The following is a 14,113-nucleotide window of genomic DNA, read 5'->3' as shown; positions in this document are numbered from 1 at the left end:
GAACACGATGAACACACGGGGTAGCACAAGGGAAAATACAAGAGGAAACACTAAACCAAGAAGAAGAGATCACACATGCGCGAGATCGATGAACACAAAGGCGAGATACAAGATCCAAGTCCAACAAAGGACGATACAAGAGGTAACCGGTTCTTCTCTGTGAGGAGGTCTTGATGGGACCACCCAAGAGGGGGTCTTGAATCCGCTTGGAAGGATCTTCTCCGATGGAGGCACGTCTCCGAGGAGAAGGTAACCAAGTGGATGAGCAAAGCTCTCACACAAACATGAGCTAATCCTTTGCTAACCCTAGCTAGGAGGAGGGAGAGGTCTATTTATAGTCTTAGTGCAAATGGGGGGCGAAGTGAAGGGGTAGATGGGCCTCAGCCCGCAACTGGACACAGCTAGGGTCCGGTCGTCCAGGGGCCCGCGGGGGTCCGGACGTCCGTAGTTGTCCGGTCGTCCGGTCTTCCTCGGATATCCGTAGATTAAGTTCTGTCGTCACGACGTTGGTCGTCTGTAGGTGTCCGGTCGTCCGGAGCCTGGAAGGTCTCGGACGTCCGGGCTGGGCCGGTCGTCCGGAGCCTGTAGCTTCCGTGACAGCTCTTCTTCTCGTCCTTCGCACTTGGTGTCCTCGCCGTCTTGTCCATGGTCTTCCTCTTTGTTCCTGGTCATGCATAGCACATATATTTGAGGTAGTAGCCATGTCTCACATATGGAAGGTGATGGTTCGAAGAGGAGCGAGTTCACCTTGTGTCCAATGGTGTATAGTCGAGGTCTCATCTTATGTATCCTTGGGGCATGGAGAGTAGTCGGAGTGTACATGGGGATGAACGTGGGATGCTCCGCATCATCTCCTCCCCCTTGGAAAAGATCCGACCTCGGATCGTGATCCTCATCACCATGGAAACGGTTGTCGTGGACGGACTTTAGTTGGACGAAGTGGAAGTCATGGCGCAATCCAAGTACTCCAAGGTGTCGCCGGAGTGGTATACATGCAAAAGGAGCAAACACAAAAAACACTTGGAAATACAATGGTTAGCGCACACAAAGTGTCCATCATGTACGAATGAGTCCGTGAGACAAGATTTCTCGTGACAAAGCGCATGAAGCTTATCAAGATGATCTAGAATGATATGCAAAGCGTTCATGGGAGCAAAAGCATTCATTGTGCACAGAAATGTGTTGTGAATATGATCAATGCAACCACGGTGCAAAATGATGTCATAGTGAGACGGTTTATCAATAGCATGAATATGGCAATGGATGCTCAAGATGATTATGTTATCATGCAATTGATGGTAGGCAATGTGATCATTATGTATGAATATGCCATCAAGAAAGATCACAACAAATTTGCTAAGGAAATGCACAAGCTCATATATCATGGATGACATAGAAATACAAGATGCACCAAGGCAATCATAATGCAAGTCAATCCATGTATAAAGTGCAAACTTGTTATGGGAGTTGTTGTACCATGGCTCAATGTCGTGGTAGAAATGGTGGTCCGTTGGTGAATCCACTAAGTCCGAGCACTCCTCAACTTGAAGGTCCATAGGGTCCATCTCCAATGCCGGTCCTCCATCCAATAGATGTATCATGTTGACAACAAGAAGGAAACAACAATGAAAGAATGGCCCATCCAATATGCGTATTTGAGGATGGCTCAAAGAGAAGGAGGTCACCTTTAGGACTTTCTCAAGGATGATGGAGTTGCGCATGTATTGCGTCTCATGATCAGAATCATCTCCACCGTGTTCTTCATGTGTAATAAGAGCCAAAGTCTCCTCATCATAGTCACTAGCGGACTCATACCCACCATCCTCAGTAGCAATCATCACACGCTGAGATTTGCATTCTCTCGCAAAATGTCCTCTTCCCTTACAACGACGACAAATAATATCACTTATGTGCCCTGTTGACGCCATGGAAGAAGAAGAGCTCTGCGCAGGCCCGGCAGGTGTGCTCTTGGCAGAGAGTGGTGGTTGTGCCTGCTTTCTTGTATCACGGCTGGAGGTGGCACCCGATGGAGGTGATGGTGCAGTGGAAGTAGAGGATGCACGTGGTGTCCATGATGAAGGTCGACCTGCAGAAAAGTTAGTTCGCGCCAAGGCCTATCGATCATGTCTTCACGTTCAGCTTTACAAGCAAGATGGAATAAACGAGTGATATTATTTTACTCCTTATACTCTAGAATGGTCTGAATCTCTCTATTTAATCCACCCATAAAACGTGCAAGCATAGCTTCATTCTCCTCAACAATACCACATCTAATCATGCGAGTTTGTAATTCCTGATAATATTCTTCTACAGAATTTTTTCCTTGTCTTAAGCGCTGCAAATTTTTGAAGTAATTCACGTTGATAATATGGTGGAACCCAACGAGTACGCATAGCAGTTTTCAAAGCAGCCCAAGTAGCTGGAATAGGATATAATCTACAATGTTCAGACCACCAAACACATGCAAAGCTAGTGAAAGCACAAACAGTAGCAGGAACACGTCTCTCCTCAGGATATTGTAAACATGTAAATCGTTGTTCAGTTTCTAACTCCCAAGTAAGATATATATCAGGAACATATCTACCCTCAAATGGTGGAATATTCAATTTTAGTTTAGGAAGATGGTCATGTACCGCAGGTGGTGGTGCAGCCCTACCGTTGCGATGATATGCATGAGGACGACCTGGTGGTGGTGGTGCTGGTGGTTGCACATAGTTCTGATTTTGGTCAACCTCATCCTCGTAATGGTCCTCCACCTCTGCAGTAGCAGCAGCAGCTACAGAATCATCAATAGCGGCACCAGAAGTTTGACCAGGCTCAAGGGGAACGTGCTGTGCTCGTCCCACTTGATTTGGAAGGCGATGTTGTTGTTGTTGTTGTTGTAGAGGTGCGACAGCTGCAGCGGTCGGTGGTTGTGGAAGACGCGCGAGCAATTCATTAAACTTGTTATCGAGCTTTGTTTCAAACTCCTTCTCAATGCCATCTATCTTCTCCATGGCCTCTTCAAATCTGTTTAGCACATCTTGCACCTGTCCACTCATCATTTGCTGAAACTTATCATGTAACTCTTTGTTCGTCATGTTCTCCCAGTCAATCTCGTCGGGTTGTGATCCTGCCATGGTTAGCAACAATAGAAACACACAAGAATATGATCCTACAGACTACTAGGAAGTGGCGGTGGTTGGGAGTCACAAATCCGTCAAGCAAATCTCAAACTCTTACCAGTTCTTACCAAGCAGCAGGTGGTGATCGGCAACCGTTGTAGTCAAAACTCTCAAAGCTTGGATAGAGCGATTACCAGGGAGAGTCAAACGCATGACGTGGATGTATGTGGAGCTGGGAAGGCTTATAATATGGTAGCAAAAAGGGTCAGCAATAATCAATTCAGAGATACAAAGTTGAATAAACACTCAACGACGGGACTGTGCTGGTCCTAGGCTAGACCGTGCTAGAGACGCGAGCCTAGAACACTAACAAAATCACGGCACTGCACGTAAACAAGGGAGGAGCACGCTCTGAAATTTTTTTTTCACTTTTTTTTGCACTTTTTTCCTCTCTTTTTTTTGCTCACAACAATTTTTTTTCGAAAAAGTCTACAAATGGTCTAAAAACTGCCTAGCCACAATTTTCTAGACTTAGTGTTTTTTTGAAACTGGAACTATTTTTCTTGCACGGGTAGCACGGAAGTTGGGGAATCCCTCTCCGTCACGACTCGGAGTATGGCGTGATCTGGAAATCGAAAACAAGTCAACAAATACTAGACTCGGACTAGGACTGGTGGCGGAGATGAATCTGGTGCAAACTCGGACTGGTGGCGGATATATGTAGGGCGGTGGAACACGGACTGGTGGCGAATCTGCGATGGAGGTGGAGTCGGATTATCGTGATGGCGGTGGATATGTGGTATATGGCAGCGGTGATGACGATGGTGGTATATGGCAGCGGTGACGATGATGGTGGTATATGGTAGCGGTGATGATGATGATGCGGCGGCGGCGTGACAACTTGTGAACAGAACTCGAATCTCTAAAGGAATACACACTAAGACCACCAACTAGACACGACGATGCAACCGGAAATTCAACAATGCAAAACCCTAAAAATATTATGCAAAGGCTCAGATTGGTTCAGATATGATGAACTAACCCTATTTTTTTTGGCTTTTTCCTGGACTGTAGGTATGAAGAACAGACTCCATCTAAACTATGAAAAACTATAAAATCTCACCGAGCAACCTGGAAATCTGATACCACTTGATAGAGGCAAAGGTGTCCCGTCTTTCGATGAGATGGTGGCTATCGTTTTGGAGGAAGTCGACTTTGACGATCCGACTACGAACGTGCGAGGACGTCGTGCCTTAGCAATCGCTAAACCAAGTCCTAGAGGTTATTGACCACGCCGGAGCACGATCAACCTGACCATGAGGGCCTGTTTCCTGGAGGCAAACGAAGAACAAGCAAGAAACTAAGATTGCAATCTGGATATTGCGAATATAAGAGGAAAACTTTATTGATCAAAGGTGGGGTTCTGTGACGCCTTTGTCTGGTCGTTGAACACAAATGAAGTACGCGAAGTTGCAGCTATGGCAAACTTTAATCTAAACAAAACCCAAAGTCTAAATGGTGCCCTAAGGGCTGTATATATGGAGGAAGAGGGGGGAATTTCATGGCCCTTGGGGAAGGGTTCCGAAACCAACCCTATCTCTTGTTTCCCCACACATACGGACTCTAAAAACGGCCTATACTTATGTATTTAGAAATTACATGGGCTTGGCCCAATAATAAGGTGACGCAGCACCTAGAATAGCCTCTGGACGAAGTTTATGAAGTAGCATCTTGTATATTTCGTCCAAGGCTTCATGCACTCATTATGGTGACTTCAAAGTCCTGAAATCATGACTTGTAACTCCCTTCTTGTTCCCCTTGCACATGCCATCAACTCCATGCTTGTTCTTGCTCCAATGTTCATCCCTCTTATCCATGCCAGGCCCTTCATTTGTAAGCAAAACAAATGTATCCAATTTAGGCAGCATCATATTCTCATGAACATTAGAATCATTACCAAGAAACGAAAGTACCTTATAATTTAATTGGCGTGCGCGAGCTCTAGTAATTGGTCCAGTATATGTAGTAGTAGGGACTGTGGGTGTAACAATGGTATTGATGTCCTCATCATCCCTTGTACTAGTTCAACCACAGCCCCTCGTGAGGCTAATCCACAACAAACACGAGTAGGGTCTTACACCGCAAGGTGGCCCGAACCTGGGTAAACTGCTGAGTCCCTCTCCTTTCTTGTTCATGGAGCTACGCCATGGGGGTGACAAACTAGTTGGCTGGAGAGGTTGAGTTCTTTGCACACGCCCTAGAGTTCGAACCTTTCTTGGGTCTACGAAGCTCTGAATCTGAATTTTGGCGCGCCAGGTAGGGGCGTGTCGAAGGTCTGCCTCTTCATCTGTCATGCTTCACCCTCGCCGCTCGGTTTCCATGGGAGGCATTGCCCATTCCGTCGGTCCGTAGGCCGCGTTCGGAGGCATCGCAGGACTCTGAGCTTTCTCCCCCGCCCTGCGACAGGTGTAGTGGCCGCCGAAGTTCAGGCCGGAGTTGCCACCACGGTACGATGGTGTGGCAGACCCTACGGAGTTCCTCCGGGTGTATGCGGAGGCTATCTGGACTGCGGGTGGCGACGACAAAGTCATGGCGAACTGGCTTCCTATGGCTCTCACAGGCGTTCCTCGTTCCTGGCTGCCGAACCTGCCAGAGTCTTCAGTGGCCACCTGGGAGGAGCTAGCAATTTGTTTGTCGCGCGCTCGCGGTTCTGGCGCCCCACGCCGCCGCGACCATCCTCGGCGAGTCACAGGCGCCCGTTTCAAGCCGCCACATCAAGCAACTCTTTCATCCGGCAGGGACCGCCCAGTCGCGGCAGGGGGCTCCTCCGAGCTAGGCGGCGACCGAGTCCAACCTCGTCTTCGACTCCAGGGATCAGCCTAAGACCACGGCCGATGCCGATACGCTCCCCATGCTCTGCACGCCCACCATCTGTAATGTTGCGGTCACCGAGACCCTCATCAACGACGGCACTGGTCTCAACATCCTCACCGTGGAAGCCTTCAGTTTGCTCCATATACCTTACAAACGTCTCCGCCCCACCAAGCCTTTCTCGGGGGTGGTCAATGGCTCCACCTTTCCTCTGGGGCAGATCTGCCTCCTCGTTACCTTCGATGCGCGCAACAACTACCGCACCGAGCTCATCGACTTCGATGTCGCCCGCATCGGCCTCCCGTATAATGCCATTCTTGGGTATCTGGCCCTCGCCAAGTTCATGGCGGTGACTCACCCCGGCTACAACGTCAGGAAGATGCCGAGAAGCAGCGGTGTACTCATCATGGTGGGGGACATGAAGGACATGCTGGTTGCGGGGGGCGCTTCGGAGATCCTGGAGGCCGCGCTGGCGAAGAAGAAGCAGTTGTTCTCCTAGGACCGGGACAAGACGAAGCAGGTGCCGATCGACGATGGCGGGGGATCAGGCCCCACCTTCACCATAGGCGATGGCCTCCCCACGGACCAGGAAGAGGTGCTAGTCAACTTCCTCCATGCGAACAAGGACGTGTTTGCATGGGAGACGACGGACTTGGGCGGCGTCCCGCGAGGAGTAATCGAGCATCACCTGATGGTGTGCCCCGGCGCGCGCCCAGTAAAGTAGAAGGCACGACGACAAGCCCCGGAGAAGCAGTCGTTCATCATCCAGGAGGTCCAAAAGCTGCAAGAGGCCGGCATCATCCGAGAGGTGCGGCATCCGGTTTGGCTGGCGGATCCAGTTATCGTCCCCAAGAAGGGCGGGAAGGAGCGCATTGTCGGCGTCCTGGGAACGGGGGTCCCCAGACTTGCCTGCCTGCGGCGCACGGCGTGGCTCCGCCAGGGGCCCGTACGGCCCATCTTCACCAGCAAACATTCAAGACCCTCGCGAGGCGGACGACACAAGACCTCCTCGAGAGCGTCCTCACCAGGCTGGCTCGCGAGGGGCGGAGAGATCAAAGCCGTGACGACCAAGGCCAGGCGGGCGCCAGCGCGCATAGTGTCCTCGTTTCCTCTTTGGTGCTAAAGGGGAAAGCGCAGGCGAGGAGTCCCGAGGCATCAGCCAAAGGTTTCCATATCGGTGCAACAAGACCAAGACCAGCAGGACAGCGGGACGGAGGTCACCGTGGAGCCCAAGACGGCGTCACCACCAGAGCCTTTGGCAGGTGAAGACCACCTTTAGTCAGGGTAGCTTGTACTAGTTGTCTCCCTTCCCGCTCAATATTTCGGGAGAGGACCAGGGCCTCTATAAATAGGACTAGCCACCACAGTAGGAGGCAACTCATCTCACCTTGGACTAGATCCATCCTCACCCACACAAGTGCACCAAGCACAAGAACACCTCCCCTCAGGAGGCTGTTCTTCCCTTGTACTGTTCATCCTCAGCCCGAGAGGCAATCCACCACACCACACTGGAGTAGGGTATTACACCACAACAGTGGCTCGAACCAGTATAAACCTCATGTCTCTTGCATTGCGGGTTCATCGAGCCAGTCTTTGAGATCGCGGTGAGGCTGAGGGCGTGATCAGGTGGGGGAGATCTTCCTGCGCACCCGAGTGTTCGAACCTCGAGGGTTTTGCTGAAGCCTGAAATCCGACATTTGGCGCACCAGGTAGGGGGAGATCTTCGTGCGCACCCAAGTGTTTGAACCTCGAGGGTTTTGCCGGAGCCTGAAATCTGACATTTGGCGCGCCTGGTAGGGGTGAGCCGGAGCTTTCCTTCTGCCAGTGGATCTGCCGACACTCCGCGGCTCCGATGTCTGGCAACCCGAGGACCAACGCCGATCGCTAGGCAGCTTGGCCAGCCCGGGCGACCCCGTCCGCCCAAGAAGACCTCAATCCCGCGCCCAGGCAGCACGTGCACCGCTAAACGCCGCGGGGCGCGGGCGGCGCGGTCACACGTCGTCCGCCCTCACTCCACGACAAGTGAGGGCAGTCGCAAGGGCCTCAAGCCACGCCGCAGCCACGGCGTCGGACACCCGACGAGAACAAAGCAAACATGAGGGCCGCGCTCACGGTGGCTCGAGAGCTGTTGCGGTGCCGGCTGATGGAGAGCGGCCGGGATGCGTAGCTGGAGCGCGTCGCCCAGCTCCTAGATGCCGCGGCCTCGGGGGCACCGCCCTTCTGCTCCCTGCTTATGCCATAGGCCGCGGTCGGATCGCATGGCTGGCCTCGCCGTGCTCGCGTGCCCCCGGGCGCACCCAGAGGCTTCATCGACACCGGCGCGACCAGCAGCACCGGAGCCCAATCGCACCCGCCACTACAAAAAATACACTTCCGTGATGATACGTGTTTGTCACAGTAGGTCACGTTTTCTGTCATGCATGTACATCCATGACAAATTTATGACAGAATCAAGATAGTAATACCTGTGCTGTCGTAGAAGTGTTCCATGATATTACCAAAATTATCATCATGGAAGTGTCCACTTCCATGACGATAAATCGCGCGTCACAGAAGTGCTTTCGTTAAGGGTGACCGACACGTGGCATCCACCGTAATGGAACACCGTTAAGCTATCGGGTCCGGTTTTGGGTCCGATAACCCGTTAACAGCCCCGACCAATGGGGATTTTCCACGTGTAAAATCATCATTGGCTGGAGGAAACACGTGTCGGCTCACCGTTGGGACAGAGGTCATCCACTCATTGGACCCAAAGCGCCTATGATACGTCGACACGTGGCACGACCCAACAAAGGCCCATTCATATGAAAAGGTCGGCCCGTTTGACTTGGTCAAAAGGTGGCGGGCTGGCCCACGGCAAGCCTGTTAACAGCCTATTCGCATATAGCCCATTTATAGCCCGCTATCCCAGGGCCCGTTTACGGCCTATCCGAATTAGGCCTAGTAGCATCATCTGGGCCGTCCAATATAATTCCAGCCCGTTTTAACTTCCGGCCCATGTATGGCCCATGACGTCTTTTGGCCCATATGAGGCCCTTAGTAACCCTCGGCCCCTTAACGGCCCGTGGTAAAACTGGCCCGTAATGAACAGTGTATCACATTATACCCATTAACGGCCCATTATTTTGTTGGGCCATTTCCAGCCCATGATATCTTCCGTTCTTCTCAGGGCCCATTTATTCTTGGGCTCATTTCCAGCATTCAGTTACTTACGGCCCGTTACTGTCATTTTCTTCTTGTGGGCCAAATTCAGCCCGTGGTTACAGTCGGCCCGTTTGTGGCCCATTAATACGTTGGGCCGTTTTCATGTCGAAAAAAACCCGTTGGGCTGTTTTCATAGAGTTATCAAATACGGCCAATAAACCGCCCGTTATTGTCCACGACTAGTATGGCCCATGATTGGCGAAATGATGATATGTAAATGCATCTAGTGCCCCTTAGCGATTTTGGTGTATTGAGGACTTATAGGTTAAGGGACTAATGCGTTTGTGAGTGTACACAGATCTATAAGTCTATGAGGAGTTTGATAATTACAGAGAAAGTCGACCCCTAAAAATGAAGTTCTTCGACTGAAGACTTTGGATTTCTGAAGACTTTCTGAAGACTTTGAAGGTGAAGAAATTGGTGTGACCTTGAAGACTTGGTATTCATTTGAGGAATATGAAGCGTGAAGACTTTTGTTTTCGTAGTTTCATTTTCTCTTTCTTGAGTCATAGGAAACACCGTACTGTTAAAGGGGGTCGAGGAAATACTAAGGAAAAATTTCCATGTGATGCTCAACTCAAAATCCTACACCTACCAATCCCTTCGAGTGAAGCCATTGGAAATCTCATACAGTTCAGTCATATTCTTCAGTGACAGAGACGAAGTTCTTCTGGTCTCTGAGGAATTTGTTCTGACTGAGGAGTTAGGAATTCGCTAGTGCGGATTGCCTACACAGTGAGGAACATGATAGCCCTGAGGAATTTGAACCTCAAATTTCCGACCGTTGCTGTGCTATGCGCTAGCTGTCCCAAAATATCTACCCACCTAACGGTCATATCATTGAAGGGCATTTATGTCTTATCATGCGGGCTGCTCCCTAGGCTATAAATAGCCGCCCCCTACAACCACTAGCTGGTTGGCTGCTCCGAGAGAAACTGACACTTGTCATTTGAGAGCATCCCATCCTCCGAGGACTTTGAGCGAAAATCATCAAGTGAGGAAAAACCCCAAACCCAAACACCTACAAACCCAAAGTGATTGAGCATCACTGAAGAGATTGATCCTGCGTGGATCCGACGCTTGTTACCTTTGAAGACTGTGCTTCTTCCAGACGGTTAGGCGTCATGGTCTAGAGCATCCAAGAGGAAATTGTGGATCGCCGAGTGATCGAGTTTGTGAAGGTTCGGAAGTCACCTGAAGACTTACCACGAGTGATTGGACGAGGTCTGTGTGACCTTAGTTCAAGGAGCATACGGTGAGGACTGTGTGTCCGGGACTGGGTGTCCTCAGGTTTAAATACCTAGCCGCTCCAACCAGACGTACAACTGAGACAGCAGTTGGAACTGGTCTACCAAATCATTGTCTTCACCAAGCTAACTGGTTCTATTTCCTCAACTCTTTCATTTCCTCATTCCTGTGTTGTGCAATTGTTCATATCTGTGTTTGAAGACTTTGACTGAAGACTTTCTCAATTTCCTCAGTTCAATTTCCTCAGTTTGTTTGTCTTCATCCTGTGTTATCCTGTGTTTACGCTTTCTGTACTCTGTGCTTGTTTTCATTTCATCATGATGACTATGCTTGTGTTCTGCTATGCATACTTTTGAGTACTTATTCCGCTGCAAGTAGTTCTGCGCTAAGGAATTTCCTCACCCACAAATTCCTCAGTGAAGAATTTATAAAAATTGCCTATTCACCCCCCTCTAGTCGATATAACGCACTTTCAATTGGTATCAGAGCTGGGTACTCCCTTGTTCTGTGTGACTTTGGTTTAACCACCTGGAGTTTTAGTTATGTCGACCGCAGGTATGATCAAGGTCTCTGCTGGGTGTCCTACCTTCGATGGGACGAACTAAGGAAGAATAAGATGCGAATGCATCTTGAGGAAATTGATAACGATCTCTGGTATGTTGTGGAAAAAGGTGTTCCCTCTGTCTCACCCTCACTGAACACTGCCGATGTGAAGAGATTCAAGAAACTCGATTCTCAAGCGAAGAATAACATATGTGGCCATCTGAGCAAAGGACGGTATGGAAGAGTGAGTGCTTTGGAAACTGCTAAGCTTATCTGGGATAGGCTGTCCAAAGTAAATGAAGGAGTCTCAACACAGCGTGACTTCGAGTTGATGTTCTTCGCAATCTCTTCAACCGCTTCAAAAGACTCGACAATGAGAATGTTCAACAAACCTTCGATCGCCTCACTGACATCTCAAATGAGCTTCAAGCACTTGGTGCCACTGACATCACCGACCACGAGGTGGTGAAGAAACTGCTCAGATCGCTTGATTCCTCATTTGATACTCTGGCCTTGATGATACAAGAGCGTGCTGATTACAAGTCACTTGATCCCGCTGATATCCTCGAAAGGCTAAACACTCATGAGTTCCAGCTTGCTGAAAAGAGAGATCTCTATGGTTCGAGCTATGGCAGATCACGTGCACTGAAGGCCAAGGCAGTTTCTGAGTCTGAAGATGAAGACTCTGAAAGCAGTCTTGGTGATCCTGAAGAACTAAGCCATGATCTAGCACTGCTTGTGCAGAAATTCTAGAAGCTCTCAAGACGTGGTCGCTTTGGAAGACCCTCAAGGAGCAATGATTCCTCATCCAGTGACTACAAGAAGAGGCTTTGTCACAAATGCAAGAAACCATGACACTACATTCAAGATTGTCCTCAGTGGGAAAAGGAATCAAAGAAGAAGAAATACAAGGATTACAGTTCTGATGATACGAAGAAAAAGAAGAAATCCTCAAAATCTTCATCATCAAAATCCTCAGTCTTCATCTCACAAGAAGAGTAGCTCCAAGAAGGCTCGGGCATTCATTGGCAAGGAAATGGACTCTGAGGCTGAATCTGAAGAAAATGAGGAAGAGGAGGCATCTGAGGATTCTGAATCCGGTGTGGCGAGCCTAGCCCTCGCTACTGCATTCGTCAGCAAGTCTATCTTCAACTCTGAAGAAAATGACCTCACCAACAAGGCTGATGAAGGCAATGATGACTACGCTCCCACCTATTGCTTCATGGCAAAGGGTGCCAAGGTACTCAAATATGCCTCATCTGAATCAAGTGAAAATGAATCTGATGAAAACCTTAAGCCTAGCTATTCTAAACTTGCTAAGATTGTTGTGAAACAACAAAGGGCCCTTGAAAAGGTTCAAAACATGCTAGACAAGAGTGATGATATGTTGGGTGAAGAAATGGATCGCACTAAAACCTTGACTGAAAATCTTCAGAGACTTCGGACTAGGTATGACAACCTTCAAGGTCATCATAACACTCTTTTGTCTGATCATGAGAAGCTTTCTTATGAATTTCTTCAAAGAAAGCAAGATCTAGAGAAGCTAAAAGTGAGTTATGAAGATCTTCAGAAGGAGCGCGATTCATTACTTGCTCAACAAAGGAGCGCTGCTCAGGAAGAATTTGTTCCTCCATGTTTGAAATGCATTGAACGTGAATCTGCTAATTCTTCACCTGAATGTTCAAATGCTCATAATGCTACAAATTCCTCAACTGTCTCTGCAATCTTTAATTCCTCATCTGAGGACATTGCTAGTATCACTAACGATGCAGGGCTGAAGGAATTGTACATGACAGGCATGTACAAAAGTCTCAAAGGGCATCAGACTCTTTGTGATGTGCTTAAAAAGCATATCCTCAACAGAAACCCTAGGAAAGAGGGTATTGCCTTTGAGAGAAAACTCAATGCTGATGGTACATATTGGAAGCCTGAGCAGTACCCCAAAACCTCATGGGTTGCTGCAAAGGGACCTCCAGTTGATCCATCTAACTTATCTGGCTTTACATGTGAATCTCCTCATTCTTCTGATGAGTCATTTGACTCCAACTATAAACTGTTCAAAAATCAGAATGGTGAAGTATTTGCTAGATATGTTGGCACTAACTGCAGGAACGGTTCTCCTATGAAGAAAATCTGGGTTCCCAAAAGATGCCTTGAAAGTCTTCAGGTGAATGTCCTCATGACACCACCTGTGAGGAATAGGAACCCCAGATCAAATTCTTCATATGGACCAAATTCTTCATATGGATCCAAGTCCTCATACGGACCAAATTCCTCACATGGATCAAATTCCTCAAGAGGATCAAAGTCCTCATATGAACATCATCGTGCTAACAACTCTGTTTCGCAGGGAGGAGCCAAGGGCTATGAATATGAGCATTATTCTTCTAATCATTATGTTCATAAGTCCTCGAAGAATTTCTCTGCTTATTCATATGCTTACCCTAACTTCTCTTATGTGAAACAAAATGGATTGGCTTCTATGCCACCTTTCTCATATGGAGCTCGCAGAGTGATGAACTCTTTGCCACCCCTTCAGATGTGGGTGGTGAAGAAAAAGAACTAATCTCTTCTGCAGGGTCAGGTCTCTAGACGTACTTGAACGTCTGAAGAATTTGCTGGAGACCTGAAGTTTGCCTGAAAGGACGCAGGCTAATCATGAAGAAATGAACTTTCATTTCTCACGTCCTCATACTGCTTTATCTGTTCTATTGCTTGATGAAATTGATCTGATGAATTGATGTCATATTCTTCACTGATGAAGTATATGAAGTTTGTAAGCTGCACTAATTCATCTGCAGGATGATCAACCCAAAGCCACTGAGTGGGTCCTCGATAGTGGATGTACAAATCACATGACTGGTGACAAGAATCTATTGATTGATGCTCCCTTATCACCATCGCATCTGAAGCATATCATCTTCGCTCACAAAGGCAAAAGTCAGGTATTGGGTCTAGGTAAGGTTGCGATCACAAAGGATCAACACATGGACAAAGTCATGCTTGTCGAGTCCTTAGGATACAACCTCATGTCTGTCTCAATGCTTTGTGATCTTGATATGGTAGTTGTCTTTGGCAAGTATCGTTGTGTTGTGGTTATGGAAGCTGACAATTCCAAAGTCTTTGAAGGCTTTAGAAGAGGA

Source organism: Triticum aestivum, chromosome 6D (genome assembly GCF_018294505.1).
Source record: "Triticum aestivum cultivar Chinese Spring chromosome 6D, IWGSC CS RefSeq v2.1, whole genome shotgun sequence".
Classification (NCBI taxonomy): Eukaryota; Viridiplantae; Streptophyta; class Magnoliopsida; order Poales; family Poaceae; genus Triticum; species Triticum aestivum.
Note: the sequence above shows the minus strand (reverse complement) of the source record.